The 16,761-nt window shown below is 38.3% G+C and overlaps 1 pseudogene; it reads left to right on the forward strand.

The window, feature by feature from the left end:
- The first annotated feature begins 13,713 nt into the window (after positions 1-13,713).
- Positions 13,714-16,538, forward strand: LOC129491997 (14-3-3 protein zeta/delta-like; annotated as a pseudogene).
- Positions 16,539-16,761: the final 223 nt, after the last annotated feature.

Consider the following 16,761-nt stretch of genomic DNA (forward strand, 5'->3'; position numbering starts at 1 on the left):
ACACTAATATACACTAATATATAATATATAACATATTAATATATAATAATGTTTTTAGTATATGTGGTTGATACTCACTTATATTTACCTACATATTTGCCCCTTTTGTTGCTCTTTTATTTCTTCCTGCAATTCTGTGTTTCTCTGTGTGATTATTTTTCTTCTGCCTGAAGAACTTATTTTTTTTGTTGTTTTGGTTTTTGTTTTTTTTTGAGATGGAGTCTCACTCTGCCACCCAGGCTGGAGTGCAGTGGTGCAATCTCAGCTCACCGCAACTTCTGCCACCCCCGAGTTCAAAAGATTCTCCTGCCTCAGCCTCCCGAGAAGCGGGATTACAGGTGCCTGCCACCTCACTCAGCTAATTTTTGTATTTTTAGTAGAGACAGGGTTTCACCATCTTGGCCAGGCTGGTCTTGAACTCCTGAGCTTGTGATCCACCTGCCTCGAACTCCCAAAGTGCTGGGATTACGGGGTGAGTCACCATGCCTGGCCGAACTTCTTTTATTTTTCCCATTAGTTCATATTTCCTAGTGATGATTTTTTTTTTCAGTTTTTGTTGGTGAGAAAACGTATTTATTCTCCTTTCATTCTGAGGAATATTTTCCCTGACTATAGAGTTCTAACTGAGGGAATTAGAATTTTTTTCCTCTACAGATAGCCAATTATCCCAGCACTGTTTACTGAAGACTTCCTTGAATTTCCTTGACATTTTTCAAAAAATTAATTTCCATATTAGCATGGGTCAATTTCTGGACTCTCTATTCTGTTCCATTGATATATCTATTCCTATGGCATTTATACCACACTGTATTGATTATTATAGGTTTATAGCAAGTCTTGAAATTATTATAGGTTTATAGCAAGTCTTGAAAATCTTATGGCATTTATACCACACTGTATTGAAATTATAGGTTTATAGAAAGTCTTGGCTAGCTGTTTTATGCTAAAACAATTTTGAAAAAAGAACACAGTTGGAAAAACACAACCAAAACATGTGCATTTCCATATAAATTTTAGAATTTGCTTGGAAATTTCTACAAAAAGTCTTGGTGGGGTTTTGATTGGTATTGCATTGACATATCAATCTGGGGAGAAATGGCATCTTAAAAATATTGAATGTCCCAGTCCATGAGCCTGGTATGTTTCTCTGTTTATTTAAGTATTCTTTAGTTTTTCTTTAAATATTTTGTAGTTTTTAGTATGTGGGTCTTGCACATATTTTGTTAAATTAATGCCAACATATTTTAATTTTCTTAATACTGTCATAAATTGAATTGTTACATTTTTATTTTCTATTTTTTCACTATATATAGAAATACAATTAATTTCTGTGTTTTGAACATGTATGTTGCAATTTTACTAAACTGACCTATATTAATCCTTGTAACTTTTTTCTGGATTTCTCAGAGCTTTGTACATACAAAATCATGTCTCCAAATAGGACAGTTTTACCTCTTCTTTCCAATTTGCCTTTTTCTTTTTCTTGCCTTATTCACTATCTGGGCCTTACAATACAGATTTAAATGCAAATAGTGAGAGTGGATATCCTTGCTTTGCTTTGTTTGTGATTTTAGGTAGAAAACATTAAGTCTTCACCATTGAGTTTGATGTTAGCTGTAGTTTTTTTTATAACCTTAATTGGATGAGGAAGACTTCTGTTCCTAGTTGCTGAGAGATTTAGTCATGAAAGAGTGTTGATTTTTATCAAATGTTTTTTTCTGCATCCATTTAAATAATTATATGGTTCTTTTTCTGTTTTCTATTAATACGGTAGATTATACTGATTGATTTTCTGATGTTAAGCCAACCTTGCATTCTGAGATAAAACCCAATTGGATATGATATATAGTATTCTTTTTACATGTTATTGGTTCTTATTTGCCAGTATTTTGTTAGGAACTTTTTGTTTCTATGCTCATGAGTAATATTGCTCTGTAGTTCTATTATCTTGTGATGTATTTGATTTTATAATAAAGTTAATGTTAGCCCCATAAAACGATCTGGGAAATACTCCCTCCTCTTTGATATGTTGAAAACGTTGGTGTAAGATTGGTGTCATTTCTTCCTTAAATAACTGGTGGAATTCCCCAGTAAAGTGATCTAGATCTGGAGTTTTCTATGTGGGAAAGTTTTTATTATTAATTTAGTTTCCATAATTTATATAGGGCTGCCAAATTTTCTTGAGGCAGTTTTGGTAAATTTTGCTTTTTAAGTAATATTTTATTGTATCTAGATTGTCAAGCTTATCAGCATGGAATTGTTCACAGTATGCCCTTATTATTCTTTTCATGTCTGAAGGACGTGTAGAAAAACCCCTTCTTTCATTCCTAATATTGGGGATTTGTCTCTTCTGTTTTCTTCACTAGTCTGGCTACAGCTGGTCAGTTTTATTGAATTTATTTCAAAAACGTGGCTTTTGGCTTTATTGATTTTTCTCTATTTATTTATTTTTTTTTGAGACGGAGTCTCACTCTTGCACAGGCTGGAGTGCAGTGGTGTGATCTCAGCTCACTGCAAGCTCCGCCTCCTGGGTTCATGCCATTTATCTTTTCTATTTTATTGATTTTTACCTTTTATCCTTTCCTTCCTTTTGTTTACTTTGAGCATAACTTGCACTTATTTTTGTAATTTCTTAAGGTGAAAGCTTAGATCACTGAGTTTTAGACTTTGCTTCTTTTCCCACATAGGCATTTAAAGCTACACATTTCCCTATATGCTCTGTTTTACCCTACATCCCACAAACTTTGATATGCTTTCATTATCATATGTATATATTATCAACATATTTTCTAATATTACTTGTGACTCTTTTTTGATCTAGTGATTATTTAGAAGTAGGTTAAGTCCAGATATTTGAAATTTTCCTGGTTATCTCATTATTATTGAATTCCAATTTAATCCTTTGTGGACAGAGAACATAGCCTGCATGATTTTAAACTATTCAAATTTATTCAGATGTGTTTTGTGGCCCAAAATATGGCCTATCTTGACAAACACACCAGGTGCGCTTGAAAATAATGTGTATTCTGCCATTTTTGGTGAAGTGTTCTATAAATATCAAGTCAAGTTGTTTGATAATATTGTTCGAAACTTCTACGTCTTTACTGATTTTCTGATCTAATTGTTCTAGTAGCTGCTAGGTAGAGATGCTAATATTTCCAGTGATGTTTGTGGAACTGTCTCTTTTGCCCTTTCATTCTTTCAGTTACTTGCTTCATGTATTTTTGCTTCATATATTGGGTGCATACAAATTTCAATTGTTGTGTTGTCCTTGACAATAAGACTTTTATCATTATGGAGTAATGAAATTATATGATAAAACATTTCTTATTGTGATACAATTGACACAACATAAAATTTCATATAATATAAAATTATCCACTTAAACATATGCAGTGTACATTTTGTCTTAGGTATATTTTGTCTGATATCAGTATAGCCAGTCTAGCCTTTTGATGTCTGCTGTTTGCATGGTGTATTTTTCCATCCATTTTCTTTCAACATATTTGTCAATATATTTGCTGGTTCTTCTCTCACAAACATATAGTTGGGTCTTTTTTTTTTTTTTTTTTGGTCCATTGTGACAGTCTCTGCCTTTTAATTGCATTATTTAGTTCATCAACACTTACTGCAATCATTCATATGCTTGCATTTGGGATCTGTTTTATTTTTTATTTTTGTCTCTTCTGTTGTTTTTCCTTTGTTCCTTCTTTTGTGATTTTTCTTTTTGAATTCTTTGAATATTTTTCAGAATTCCTTTTTAATTTTCCTGTTTTCATTTAGCTAGACTTCTTAATTTTTTTTAGTGGTTGTGGAAGGAATACACACCCACACACACACACACTTAACTTTTCACTGGGTGCTAATAATAATTACTTCACTACTTCACATAAAATATAGAAATCTTTCAACCCTATTAGTCCATGTTCCTTTTTATTTCATGTTTTTTTATGTAGTCATCTGTATCATTACAAACCCCACAAGACCATGTTATAATTTTTTAAATGTGGTTTATTAAAATAATTAAGAGGTGAAAGGCAAAAAGAAAAAAAAAAACTTGTGTTTAGCCAGGTACTTGCCATTACTCATGCTTTTTATTATTTTCAGAGAATCCAAGTTTCTATATGGTTTTTCTCCAGACTAAACAACTTTCTTTAGTATTTCTTACAGTGCAGGTTTGCTGGTAACTAATTCTGTAACTTTTCTTTTAAATGAAAATGTCTGTTTGTTCTTCTTTTTTCTTTTTTTTTTTTGAGACAGGGTCTTACTCTGTCACCCAGGCTGGAGTGTGCTGGTGTGATCACAGCTCACTGCAGCCCCAATCTCCCAAACTCAAGTGATCCTCTCCCACTTCGGCCTCCCAAGTAGCTGGGACTACAGGTATGCACCACCACCCATGGCTACATTTTCTATTTTTTGTAGATATGAGATCTTTCTATGTTGCCCAGGTTGGTCTCAAACTCCTGGGTTCAGGAGATCCATCTGCCTTGGCCTCCCAAAGTCCTGGGATTACAGGCATGAGCCACCATGCCTGGCCTATTCTTGAATGTTATTTTCATTGGTTATAGAATCTTGGGTTGACAGGTTTTTTGCTCTACTCTCTTCTGGTTCCATGATTTTTGAAGAAAATTTGGACGTTACTAGGATTGTTGCTCCTCTGTACAATCTGTCATTTTCCTCTTGCTGCTTACAAGTTTTGCTTGCTAACTCTGGCTTTTGTCTTTTGTTATTGTGCTGCTATAACAAAATAATGAAGACTGAGGAACTTATAAAGAACAAAAATGTATTTGCTCACTGTTCTGGAGGCTGGAAAGTCCATGATTGAGGCACTGGCTGTTTTGGCGTCTGGTGAAGGCTTGTCTGTTCCATGGTACATAGTTCAGGAGTCAGTCAGAAATGTGGACACAAAAATTGTGGGGATCCCCTCTCTTACCTTTCCCTTGTAAACTTTCCCCCTCTCTTTTCAATGTTCACAATTTCTTGGCTTCACTTTTCTTGCTTCTCAGACCACAAATGCTGCAGGTTTTTTCCATGTTTGCACCCCCACTTCCACTGTATGCACCACATGGAATTCACTTAGTCTCAGGCTAAAGTCTGAACAGATGAGAACCAATTTGTTCGGCTCCCCATTGTCCCTTCTTCACGCCAGCTCACACTCTTCACTAGAGACTGTCTGCTTCTGTTCACTCAGTACTTCAGAGTTGCTTTTGTATTGATTCCAGGTTTGCAGTTGTTTTCCGAGGAGCATAGTCCTCTGGAAGGGTGTTAGTCATTGCTTCTACAAGTGGAACCTAAAAAGCATCATGACCCCTCTGTCCTAGTGCAGGTGCACAGAGGCACATGGGCCTCCCCCAGATTCATCCCACAAGAGAGCCATTGAGTTCATGGGACTCACCCTGTGGTCATTTTGCTGGTCCCTGAGGACATTACCAAGATGGATAGATTTCCAAGATGGGGAGATCTCACATGGTTTACCTGACTGTGGAGTAAGGACAACTATGATAAGAAGGATGAAGTGGAAACCCCTAAAACTGTGCCGCCTCAGCCAAGAGAGTAAACCAGACATATGACATCCCACTGGGAATGGCAGAGATTAAATCTGGAAAAAGTTAATTAGGATAAAAAAATGAAATAGTGAAGCCAAGGGGGCACCACTGTTTTTCTTGTCCCGAGTCACAAAGTTATGCTTGGCTTTAAAACTAAGTTTAAAATTTGACCCAGTAGGCACTTAAAAAGCTGCAGACCTAAGCTGGGAATGGTGGCTCACATCTGCAATCCCAGCTACTCATGAGGCTGTGAAGCAGGAAGATCACTTGAGCCTGGGAGTTCAAGTCCAGCCTGGGCAACATAGCAAGACTCTTAAAAAATAAAAAATTAAACAACATAAAATTAAAAAATGCCTACCTCAGCCTATAGGCTGATGATTCTGTAAGATGTTCTTCCTATAATTCACAGGCATGTTAGAACCCACCATCAGTCTGTAGATTTAAAGAAGCCTCTCTAAGAATATCCCAAGATGGGTCTCCAGGGTCATCATGGCTGGATTCTGCCTCTGCATGGGCCTTAACAGTATGATCCATTCCCCATGATGCAAGAAGGATTTGAACACCTGACATGGCCAGTGACTTAGAGATTCTCAAGTCTATTAACCCACTGACACCACAAGGTGTCCCATGAGACACCAAGGGGGCTTTGGGACTCCAGGAAAAGGTCTTTTTCTCAAGACACCCAGGAGTGAGGAATTCTGTAAGAATGGGTAGTCCACACAGGCTTGCTTTGTAGCTATGTCTTATTTCCTCCCCTCACAGTCTCTAGCCATTTCTCCAATTAAAACTCACTGTCTGAGGTCCCTTTGAGTCTAGTTCTGAAGAGAGGGCAGGAGGCCAGCCTCCACAGCAGACCCAGTGCAAGGCTTGGTCTGTGCAGCCTTCTGCTTCCTGGGCTCTGCTCGTTTTATCCTAAATGGAAGCATCGCGCGTGGTTGCCTCCCCAACACTATCATGGTGGTAGATTTGTGTCGGTAAAGTTATCTAAGATGTGGTTCTGGGGTCTCTGAGCACGGTCTGACTCTTCATTCCCTTCCCTCAGAGTTATGAACAAAAGAATAATGCATGTGGCATTTAGATGCTGATTACGGGGTATGGGAGTTGGTAAGAGATGAGGGTGGAGGGAATATTCCTAGCAATTGGTGTATTTGGCTGATTGGTAACTGTTTATAGACTTGTTTCTTTCTAGTGTGTACCCCTTGAAATCATTTTCTTTGTAAATGTTAAAAGCCATATGAAAAAAACCCACCACCTTGATTACTCTTCTTTATACTTCAATCAGCAGCATGTCAGCCTCTGAATAAACTGTAATTCCTTCACTATGCCTGTCGAGGGAAGCATTTAGGCCACATTTAAAAATATGTCTTGGTGAAGGTCTCAAGAACAATTAGCAATTAAAATAATCTATTTTCTACCTTTTACTATATAAACACGGCTGCTTGATTGATTTCACAGTCTTGGGTATTGCGCTGCTGGGGAGTCCCGTCTTCCCTAATTCCACAGCTCTTAGACTCATCGGAGGCATCTGAAGTGTTGTGAAGCAGCTTTTGATGGTCATTAGTGCATCTTTTTTTATTTGAGACAGGGTCTCACTCTGTGCCCAGGCTGGCATGCAGTGGTGTTATCTCTGGTCACTGCAGCCTTGACCTCCTGGGCTCAGGTAATCCTCCCACCTCAGCCTCCTGAGTAACTGAAACTACAGGCACACATCTCCAAGCCCAACTACTTTTTTTTTTGTATTTTTTGTAGAGACAGGTTTTCACCATGTTTCCCAGGCTGGTCTCAAACTCCTGGGTTCAAGCGATCTGCCCACCTTGGCTTCCCAAAGCTCGGGGATTACAGGCATGAGCCTTCCATGAATTTTTAATTTGATTTTTGTTTCCAAGTAAATCTCTAAAAGAATACTCATTAAAAATGAATCTTTCAAATCCTTAGTATTTGTATTGCTAACATTTACACTCCAGGATGATTTTCTATTAAAATATATTTTCAAGTAATTTTGTCTACTTTCTCCATTATTTTGCCTGTTAAACTGATTTAACAAAACCACAATGAAATACCATCTCACACCAGTCAGAATGGATATCACTGAAAAGCCAAAATATAACAGATGCTGATGAGGTTGTGGAAAAAAAGCAACACTTATACCCTGTTGGTGGGAGTGTAAATTAGTTCAGTTATTGTGGAGAGCAGCATGGCGATTCCTCAAATAATTCAAAACAGAACTACCAGTGGACCCAGCATTCCCAGTACTGGGGATATACCCAAAGGCATATAATCGTTCTATCATAAAGACACAGGCACACGTATGTTCACTGCACACTATTCACACTAGCTAAGACATGGAATCAAACTAAATGCCCATCAATGGTAGACTGGATAAAGAAAATGGTACATGTACACCATGGAATACTATGCAGACATCAAAAGGAATGAGATCATGTACTTGGCAGGAAATGGATGCAGTTGGAGGCCATCCCCTGACCTTAGCAAACTAATGCAGGAACAGAAAACCAAATATCACATGTTCTCACTTATAAGTGGGAGCTAAATGACGAGAATACATGGACACATAGAGAGGAACAACAGACACTGGGGCCTGTTGGAGGGCAGAGGGTGGGAGGAGGGAGAGGATCAGGAAAAATAACTAATGAGTACTAGACTTAATAGCTGGGTGACAAAATAATCTGTACAACAAACCCCCATGACACAAGTTCACCTATATAACAAACCTCCATGTGTACCTCAGAACTTAAAATAAAAGTTGAGAAAATTAAAAACTGGTTTAAGGTTATTTTCTTTACCTGTGTTTTTTGTTTTGTTGTTGTTGTTGTTGTTTTGTCTTTTTTTTTTTTTTTTTTGAGATGGGGTCTCTCTATGTTGTTCAGGCTGAGTTCGAACTCCTGGGGCTCAAGTGATCCTCTCGCCTCAGCCTGCTGAGTATCCCAAGTAGCTGGGACTACAGGCTTGTGGCTTTTAAGCTATTTTCAATTAGTGGTTCCTGTCCTACAGTCAGCTGATTTTATATGCACGCCCCTGTGCTAGCAAGAGCGCTGGCAGTGCCAGTGCAGCAGGACATTCGGTACTCAGGGGATGCTGTGAGTGCAGCTAAGATGCCAGCGTGGTGTATCATGTTCCTGTGCCTGCTTGCTTCATGGATACCCATGTTTTTTTGTTCGATAGAGTGGAAGAAGGCCTCAGATCTCCTTCTAGCCCCTTAGATAGGATTTGAACCACCCAAGGAAGGAACTATTTATGAAATTCTTTATGAGATACTGGATAAGGACCAGAAACCAGAAGCAGGCTGACTGAGCTTCCAGTTGTTGGAGACTTCCCAAAATAACTAGGAGACATAAGGATTCCTTTTCAGGCATGTCTACTGTAGTTTGGGCATTAAAAGTTAGTAAGCCCATAGAGGTGGCTTACCCCCATAATCCCAGCACTTTGGGAGGCTAAGGTGGGAGGATCACTTTAGATCAGGAATTCTCACTTGGACAACATAGTGAGACCCCCATCCGTACAAAGAAATAAAAAATTAGCCAGGAGTGCTGGTTTGCGCCTGTTGTCCTGTCTACTCGGGAGGCTGAAGTGGGAGAATCACTTGAGTCCAGGAGGTCAAGACTGCAATAAGCCATAATCACAACACTGCACTCCAGTCTGGGCAACAGAGCAAGACCCTGTTATTTAAAAATAAATAAAAATAAATAAAAAAAAAAGGTAATGGGACTTTGTGTTGTAGCCACAGGCTAATCAAGCCTGGATGTAGCTTGTATACCTATGATGATTGTCATGCTAAATTAAAGAGAAAATTATCAAAATAAAACAATTTATACCTATTTATTTTAATTTCAGTGGTAAAAAGAAAATTACATTTAGCAAATGAAAACTTCATAGAGAATTATTTCTTACCTATGAGATTGCCAAAAGTTCAAAAGTTTGCTAACATACTCTGTTGGTCAAATATATAGAGAAACAGATGCTCTTATACATTGCTAATCAGAATATACAATGGCATAGCCCCTATCCAGTGCAATCTGGCAATACCTACCAAAAAATACACATTTACACTTTGACCCAGCCATTTTATTTCTAGGAATCAATCCCAAAGATATACTGGCAAAAATAAGCAAAAGAGAAGTGCAAGGATATTCATCATAGCACTGTTTGTAAGAGCAAAAGATGCAAATAATCCAAATATCCATCAGTAGGGTACTGGTTAAATAAACTATAGTACAGCCACATAATGGAGTACTATCAAATTATGAAAAGAAATGAAGCCTACCTTGATAGTCTTCTAATAAAGAGGAGATTTCTCCAAATAAACTTTCTTTTGTAATTTGCCTTTGAAACTATGGAAACATTTCACAGAATTCTAAAACAAATTTAAATTTCAAAAAGCAATCCCCAAACAACCAAAAGCAAAATGAGACAGTGAACCCAATTCTACATCATGTTAGTGGCATGACCACACAGAGAGTAGGAATTTTAAGTAATTTTAAAACATGGTAATTCCACTGTATATCCATAATGGGCTGTTACCTTGGACAAAAAGAACTGTAAAAGAAGAAAAAATTAAACTGTTTTCACTATCTTTTACTTTTGGTAAATAAGTAATTATGTTAGTATCATTGGGAACTGGGACTTGCAGTATGGGTTTTTCCATAAGAAAGGAGAAACTGATGGAAGATTTCAAAAAGTTAATTTAAAAACCTTACAATTTTCCATTTGAGTTGGAAATACTAGTATGTAATAATATAAAACACATTTTATGTTTTATCTTTAAAAATTATTTCCTAACTCTGCCCATGAAAAGACCTTAAATCAAGGAGCAATCCAGGGACAGTGAGCAGTTTGTGATCTCTAAATATTTCCCCATGACAGGAACCAGGGCTCCTTGAAGAAATGGATGTCTCCAGATCCGGGATGGGAAATGTATAAGATGAGCCAGGGTCATCAAGCAAGCTATCAAACACTTACCTAGGGCCAGTTGGGGTGGCTCATGCCTGTAATCCCAGTGCTTTAAAGGTTGCAGGCTGAGGAGGGCAGATTGCTTGAGGTCAGAAGTATGAAACCAGCCTGGGCAACAGAGAAAGACCCCATGTCTACAAAATTAAAAAAAAAAAAAAAGAATAGTGGGCATGGCAGCTGATGCCTGTAGTTCCAGCTGTGTAAGAGGATTGCATGAGCCCAGGAGTTCAAGGCTGCAGTGAGCTATTGTACCATTGCACTCCAGCCTGGGCAAGAGTGAGACCCTGTCTCAAACAAAACAACCACTTAACTAGAATCGTATCAAAAGAACTCAGGATCCAACTTGCAAGGGCTCACAGTGACTAAAAATGGGAAAATTTGGGAATCAATAAGAATAGTATCGACAATATAGTGAATCACTTTAAATATGTTTAAGTCCATTAGTTCATAATAGAAAACCTTTATTGGCTCACTTTTGAGGCTATTAGATAACCAAATGATTATTTTGAAAATCGGGGCTGGGCGCAGTGACTCATACTTGTAAACCCATCACTTTGGGAGTATGAGACAGGAGGATCATTTGAGGCCAGGAGTTGGAGACCAGCCTGGGCAATGTAGTGAGACCGCATTCCTAAAAAACTAAAAAAAAAAAATAGCTGGGTGTGGTGAGGCTTGCCTGCCATACCAGCTATTTGGGAGGCTGAAGCAGGGGGGATAGCTTGAGCCTGGGAGGTTGAGGCTGCAGTAAGCCATGATTATACCACTGCCTTTCAGCCTGGGCAACAGAGCAAGACCTTCCCTTGAAAAAGAAGAAAGGAAAGAAAGAGAGAAAGAGAAAGAGAAAGAAAGAACAAAAGAAAGAAAGAAAGAAAGAAAGAAAGAAAGAAAGAAAGAAAGAAAGAAAGAAAGAAAGAAAGAAAGAGGAAGGAAGGGAAAAATTGTGGTAAATAAAGGGAAAAATTGAGGCAATTTTTCTTTATAGAAGTAATCCACATAATAAATGGTTTGATCTATCATTCTATATCACCATTTCACAATCCCTACTGAAATAATGGGTCTAGGCAATGATCATCACAAAAAGAGGGGCAAATATTCCAGCATGAATATAATCAAGTTCTAGCTAGAGCTGCTGGTCTATCAGAACAAACACAGGGGACAGAAGAACGTGTTAAATAATACAACAGGGCTGCAGTTAGGAAAATCCAGACTGATTTTCTCCATAAGTAATTTGTAAGGAGGAGAGAGAAACAACCCAAAGATTTTTAAAAGTCTTAGGAAACAGCAACCAATGGCAATGTATGGGACCTTACTTGGATCAGTATTTGAAAAAACTATAAAGAATTTATGAAAGAACTGGAGAAATTTGAACATTACCATTAATTATCATTAATAATGATATTAAGAAAATATTGTTATTATGTTGTCTAAAGTAGTATTTTATGGTGTTTTGTTAAAGAATTCTTACTGTTTAGAAATTCATGCTGAAATATTTATAAATGAAATGACCTGTCTAGGATTTGCTCTAAGTAATTTGCACAGTGATTTTGATTAGAGATGAGAGATAGTGTCTAGATTAGAGGTAGTAATCTAGATCTAGTGATATAGATTTAAGAAGACTGGCCAAATATTGATGATTTTGAAGCTGGGTGATACAGAGATCAGAAGAGTTCATTATACTAGCAGCAAGAGAAGGGAAATTTCACAAGTGAGCCACAGTCACCCAACTCTCTGCCTGGGGATGACACAGAGAGCCAGACTCCAAGTAGGGCAAAGTGGCCTTGCTCAGCTGAGGAGGCAGAGATCAGAAACTAGAAGTTGGATCAGCTGAAATGTTTGGAATCTGGATGAAGAGGCATCAGAAAGGAGGGAGCTGTGCAGATGGGGCCCTTGGGAGTTCGGGAGGGTGCCCTCTGGGAATATGTGGCATGGCTGGATGGTACATGCACAGGACACAGCTCCCCATGGTAGAAGCTACTGTCTACTTACCAGACAGCAACTTCTTCAGGATTGAAGGTGATGCCGATAGCAGAGGGTTAGCAGTGCTGGGGCATTCTGGAATGCCCTGTTGAGAAATTTCATTACCCCTCATTAATGCATCTGGCACCCAGCTGAGATCCTAGATAGGCTTTAAGAATAAGGACACGCCCACCAGGCACGGTGGCTCACACCTGTAATCCCGGCACTTTGGGAGGCTGAGATGGGTGGATCACAAGGTCAGGAGATTGAGATCATCCTGGCTAACATGGTGAAATGCTGTCTCTACTAAAAAAAAAAAATACAAAAAATTAGGCGCAGTGGCTGGCACCCATAGTCCCAGCTACTCCAGAGGCTGAGGCAGGAGAATGGTGTGAACCTGGGAGGCAGAGCTTGCAGTGAGCCAAGATCATGCCACTGCAGTCCAGCCTGGGTGACAGAGTGAAACTCTGTTTCAAAAAAAAAAAAAAAAAAAAAAAAAGAATAAGGACCCACCTTGTCAAAGCCTAAAGTCAAGCCCCAACATCTCTTCCAAACTTTAGCTCAGTTGGGGAAGGAAATGCGATTTTAGTAAAAAAGAGAACAAAAGGAGAATGGGTGCACTGGACCAATTTTACCTAATGTTTAATTTTGCTGAAGATGGATGTAGGGGATGTTATGAGGATGAGGGGGAGTGTTAGGAAGGAGGAAGAGGAAGTAGCACATGGGGAGGCCCAGACACGATGGAAGCTGGTTCCACAGAGCTAAGAAAAGAACTGTTTCATTGGTACCAAACCCAGATTTTCTCCCATTTTTGCATCTCTAAAATTGGACATCCCTTGCAATGAAATTATTTTACCATTTTAATTGGCAGAATTGTTTTTTCTTAATGTCACATAAAATAATGGTGCATCTTGTGCTTGATATTTCAAATTTACTGAAATATGGTAGTCATGTTAGACTCAAGAAAAAGCATAAGAACTTACAGGAAAAAAGGCTGAAGAACTCAACAGGTGGGCACAGGATGCATCTAGTATTAAAGGGGTTGAATTTTATCTCAAGTGTAATGAGAAGCCATTAAAGGATTTTAATAGTGGACTAGCTTGATCAGATTTGTTTATTTTGGAAAATAACCGATATAGTTTGGATATTTGTCCCCTCCAAATCTCATGTTGAAATTCCATCCCCAGAGTATCAGCCTCACCACTGCCCAGACTGCTGAGTCCCTGTCCATCTGCTGCCACCACCCACTCCGGACACAGAACATCCAGTCATGGACAAAAATGAGCTGGTTCAGAAGGCCAAACTGGCCAAGTAGGCTGAGCCATATGATGACATGGCAGCCTGCATGAAGTCTGTAACTGAGCAAGGAGCTGAATTATCCAATGAGGAGAGGAATCTTCTCTCAGTTGCTTATAAAAATGTTGTAGGAGCCCGTAGGTTATCTTGGAGGGTCATCTCAAGTACTGAACAAAAGATGGAAGGAGCTGAGAAAAAACAGCAGCTGGCTTACAAATACAGAGAGAAAATTGAGACGGAGCTAAGAGATATCTGCAATGATGTACTGTCTCTTTTGGAAAAGTTCTTGATCCCCAATGCTTCACAAGCAGAGAGCAAAGTCTTCTATTTGAAAATGAAAGGAGATTACTACCGTTACTTGGCTGAGGTTGCCGCTGGTGATGACAAGAAAGGGATTGTGGATCAGTCACAACAAGCATACCAAGAAACTTTTGAAATCAGCAAAAAGGAAATGCAACCAACACATCCTATCAGACTGGGTCTGGCCCTTAACTTCTCTGTGTTCTATTATGAGATTCTGAACTCCCCAGAGAAAGCCTGCTGTCTTGCAAAGACAGCTTTTGATGAAGCCATTGCTGAACTTGGTACATTAAGTGAAGAGTCATACAAAGACAGCACGCTAATAATGCAATTACAGAGAGACAACTTGACACTGTGGACATCAGATACCCAAGGAGACGAAGCTGAAGCAGGAGGAGGGGAATATTAACCGGCCTTCCAGCTTTTGTCTGCCTCATTCTAAAATTTACACAGTAGACCATTTGTCATCCATGCTGTCCCACAAATAGTTTTTTGTTTATGACTTATGACAGGTTTATGTTACTTCTATTTGAATTTCTATATTTCCCATATAGTTTCTATGTTTAATATTAGGGGAGTAGATGCAGTTAACATTTAGGGTGTTATCTGTTTTCATCTTGAGGTGTTCAATATGGGGACGTGGAATTTTTATACAAGTTATAAATGTTTGGCATGGTACTTTCGGTATATTGTGGCTTCACAAGGGCCAGTGTTAAAACTGCTTCCATGTCTAAGCAAAGAAAACTGCCTGCAGTTTGTCCTGGTGGGTAATAAATGGGATCATTGGTTCCAGTCACAGGTGTAGTAATTGTGGGTACTTTAAGGTATGGAGCACTTACAAGGCTGTGGTAGAAACAGATACCCCATGGATACCACATGTTAAACCATGTATAATTGTGGAATACTGAATCTCATACCTTTGACCACAGCTGCAGAAGTGTTCTTCTAGACACAGTCGTGACCCATTTTACTCTGTATAAGGATAGAAACAGTTCACATTCCATTATTTGTAAAGTTACCTGCTGTTAGCGTTCATTATTTTTGCTACACTCATTTTATATGTATTTAAATGTTTTAGGCAACCTAAGAACAAATGTAAAAGTAAAGATGCAGTAAAAATGAATTGCTTGGTATTCACTACTTCATGCATATCAAGCACAGCAGTAAAACAAAAACCCATGTATTTAACTTGTTTTAGGTTTTTTGCTTTTGTGATTTTTTTTGATACTTGCCTAACATGCATGTGCGGTAAAAACAGTTAACAGGGAAACAACTTGAGATGATGGCTAGCTTCGTTTAATGTCTTATGAAATTTTCATGAACAATCCAAGCATAATTGTTAAGAACACGTGTATTAAATTCATGTAAGTGGAATAAATGTTTTATGAATGGACTTTTCAACTACTTTCTCTACAGCTCTTCATGTAAATTAGTCTTTTGGTTCTGAAACTTCTCTAAAGGAAATTGTACATTTTTTGAAATGTATTCCTTATTCCCTCTTGGCAGCTAATGGGCTTTTGCCAAGTTTAAACACAAAGTTTATCATAACAACAAAAATACTACTAATATAACTACTGTTTCCATGTCCCATGATCCCCTCTCTTCCTCCCTACCCTGAAAAAAATGAGTTCCTGTGTTTTCTGGGAGAGGGGTAGATTGATTGGAAAAAAATGTAATATGTTCCATTTAAAATTTTGATATATGGCATTTTCTCACTTAGGAAGCCACAGTGTTCTTGGCCCATCCTGACACTGGGTAGCATTAACTATAAGTTTTGTGCTTCCAAATAACTTTTTGGTTTTTAACAATTTCTTGATACTCTTATAGCCTGCCTTCGATTTTGATCCTTTATTCTTTCTATTTGTCAGGTGCACAAGATTACCCTCCTTTTTTAGCCTTCTGTCTTGTCACCAGCCATTCCTACTTGGTGGCCATGTACTTGGAAAAAGGCTGCATGATCTGTCTGGCTCCACTCATTGTCTAAGGCACTCTGCTTCCTTTGCTTGCATCCCACAGACTATTTCCCTCATCCTATTTACTGCAGCAAATCTCTCCTTAGTTGATGATACTGTGTTTATCTCCCTTTAAAACCCTACCTATCCTGAACGGTCTGTCGTTGTCTGCCTTTAAAATCCTTCCTCTTTCTCTTCCTCTATTCTCTAAATAATGATGGGGCTAAGTTATACCCAAAGTTCACTTTACAAAATATTTCCTCAGTACTTTGCAGAAAACACCAAACAAAAATGCCATTTTAAAAGAGGTGTATTTTTTCTTTTAGAATGTAAGCTCCTCAAGAGCAGGGACAATCTTTTCTGAATGTTCTATTGTGCCTAGTACACTGTAAATGCTCAATAAATATTGACGATGGGAGGCAGTGAGTCTTGATAAAGGTGAGAAACTGAAATCCCAAACACTGTTTTGTTTCTTGTTTTATTATGACCTCAGATTAAATTGGGAAATATTGGCCGTTTTGGATAATTATCCCAAATATTACATTCAAATAAAAGTGCAATGGAGAGAAAAAAAAAAAGAAAGAAATTACATCCCTAGTTTGGAGGTGGGGCCTAGTGAGAGGGGTTTGAGTCATGGGGGTGGATCCCGTATGAATGGCTTGGTGTCATCCCTGTAGTAATGAATGAGTTATTGCTCTATGAGTTCCTGGAAGATCTGGTTGTCTAAAAGAGCCTGGCACCCC

Source organism: Symphalangus syndactylus, chromosome 10 (genome assembly GCF_028878055.3).
Source record: "Symphalangus syndactylus isolate Jambi chromosome 10, NHGRI_mSymSyn1-v2.1_pri, whole genome shotgun sequence".
NCBI lineage: Eukaryota > Metazoa > Chordata > Mammalia > Primates > Hylobatidae > Symphalangus > Symphalangus syndactylus.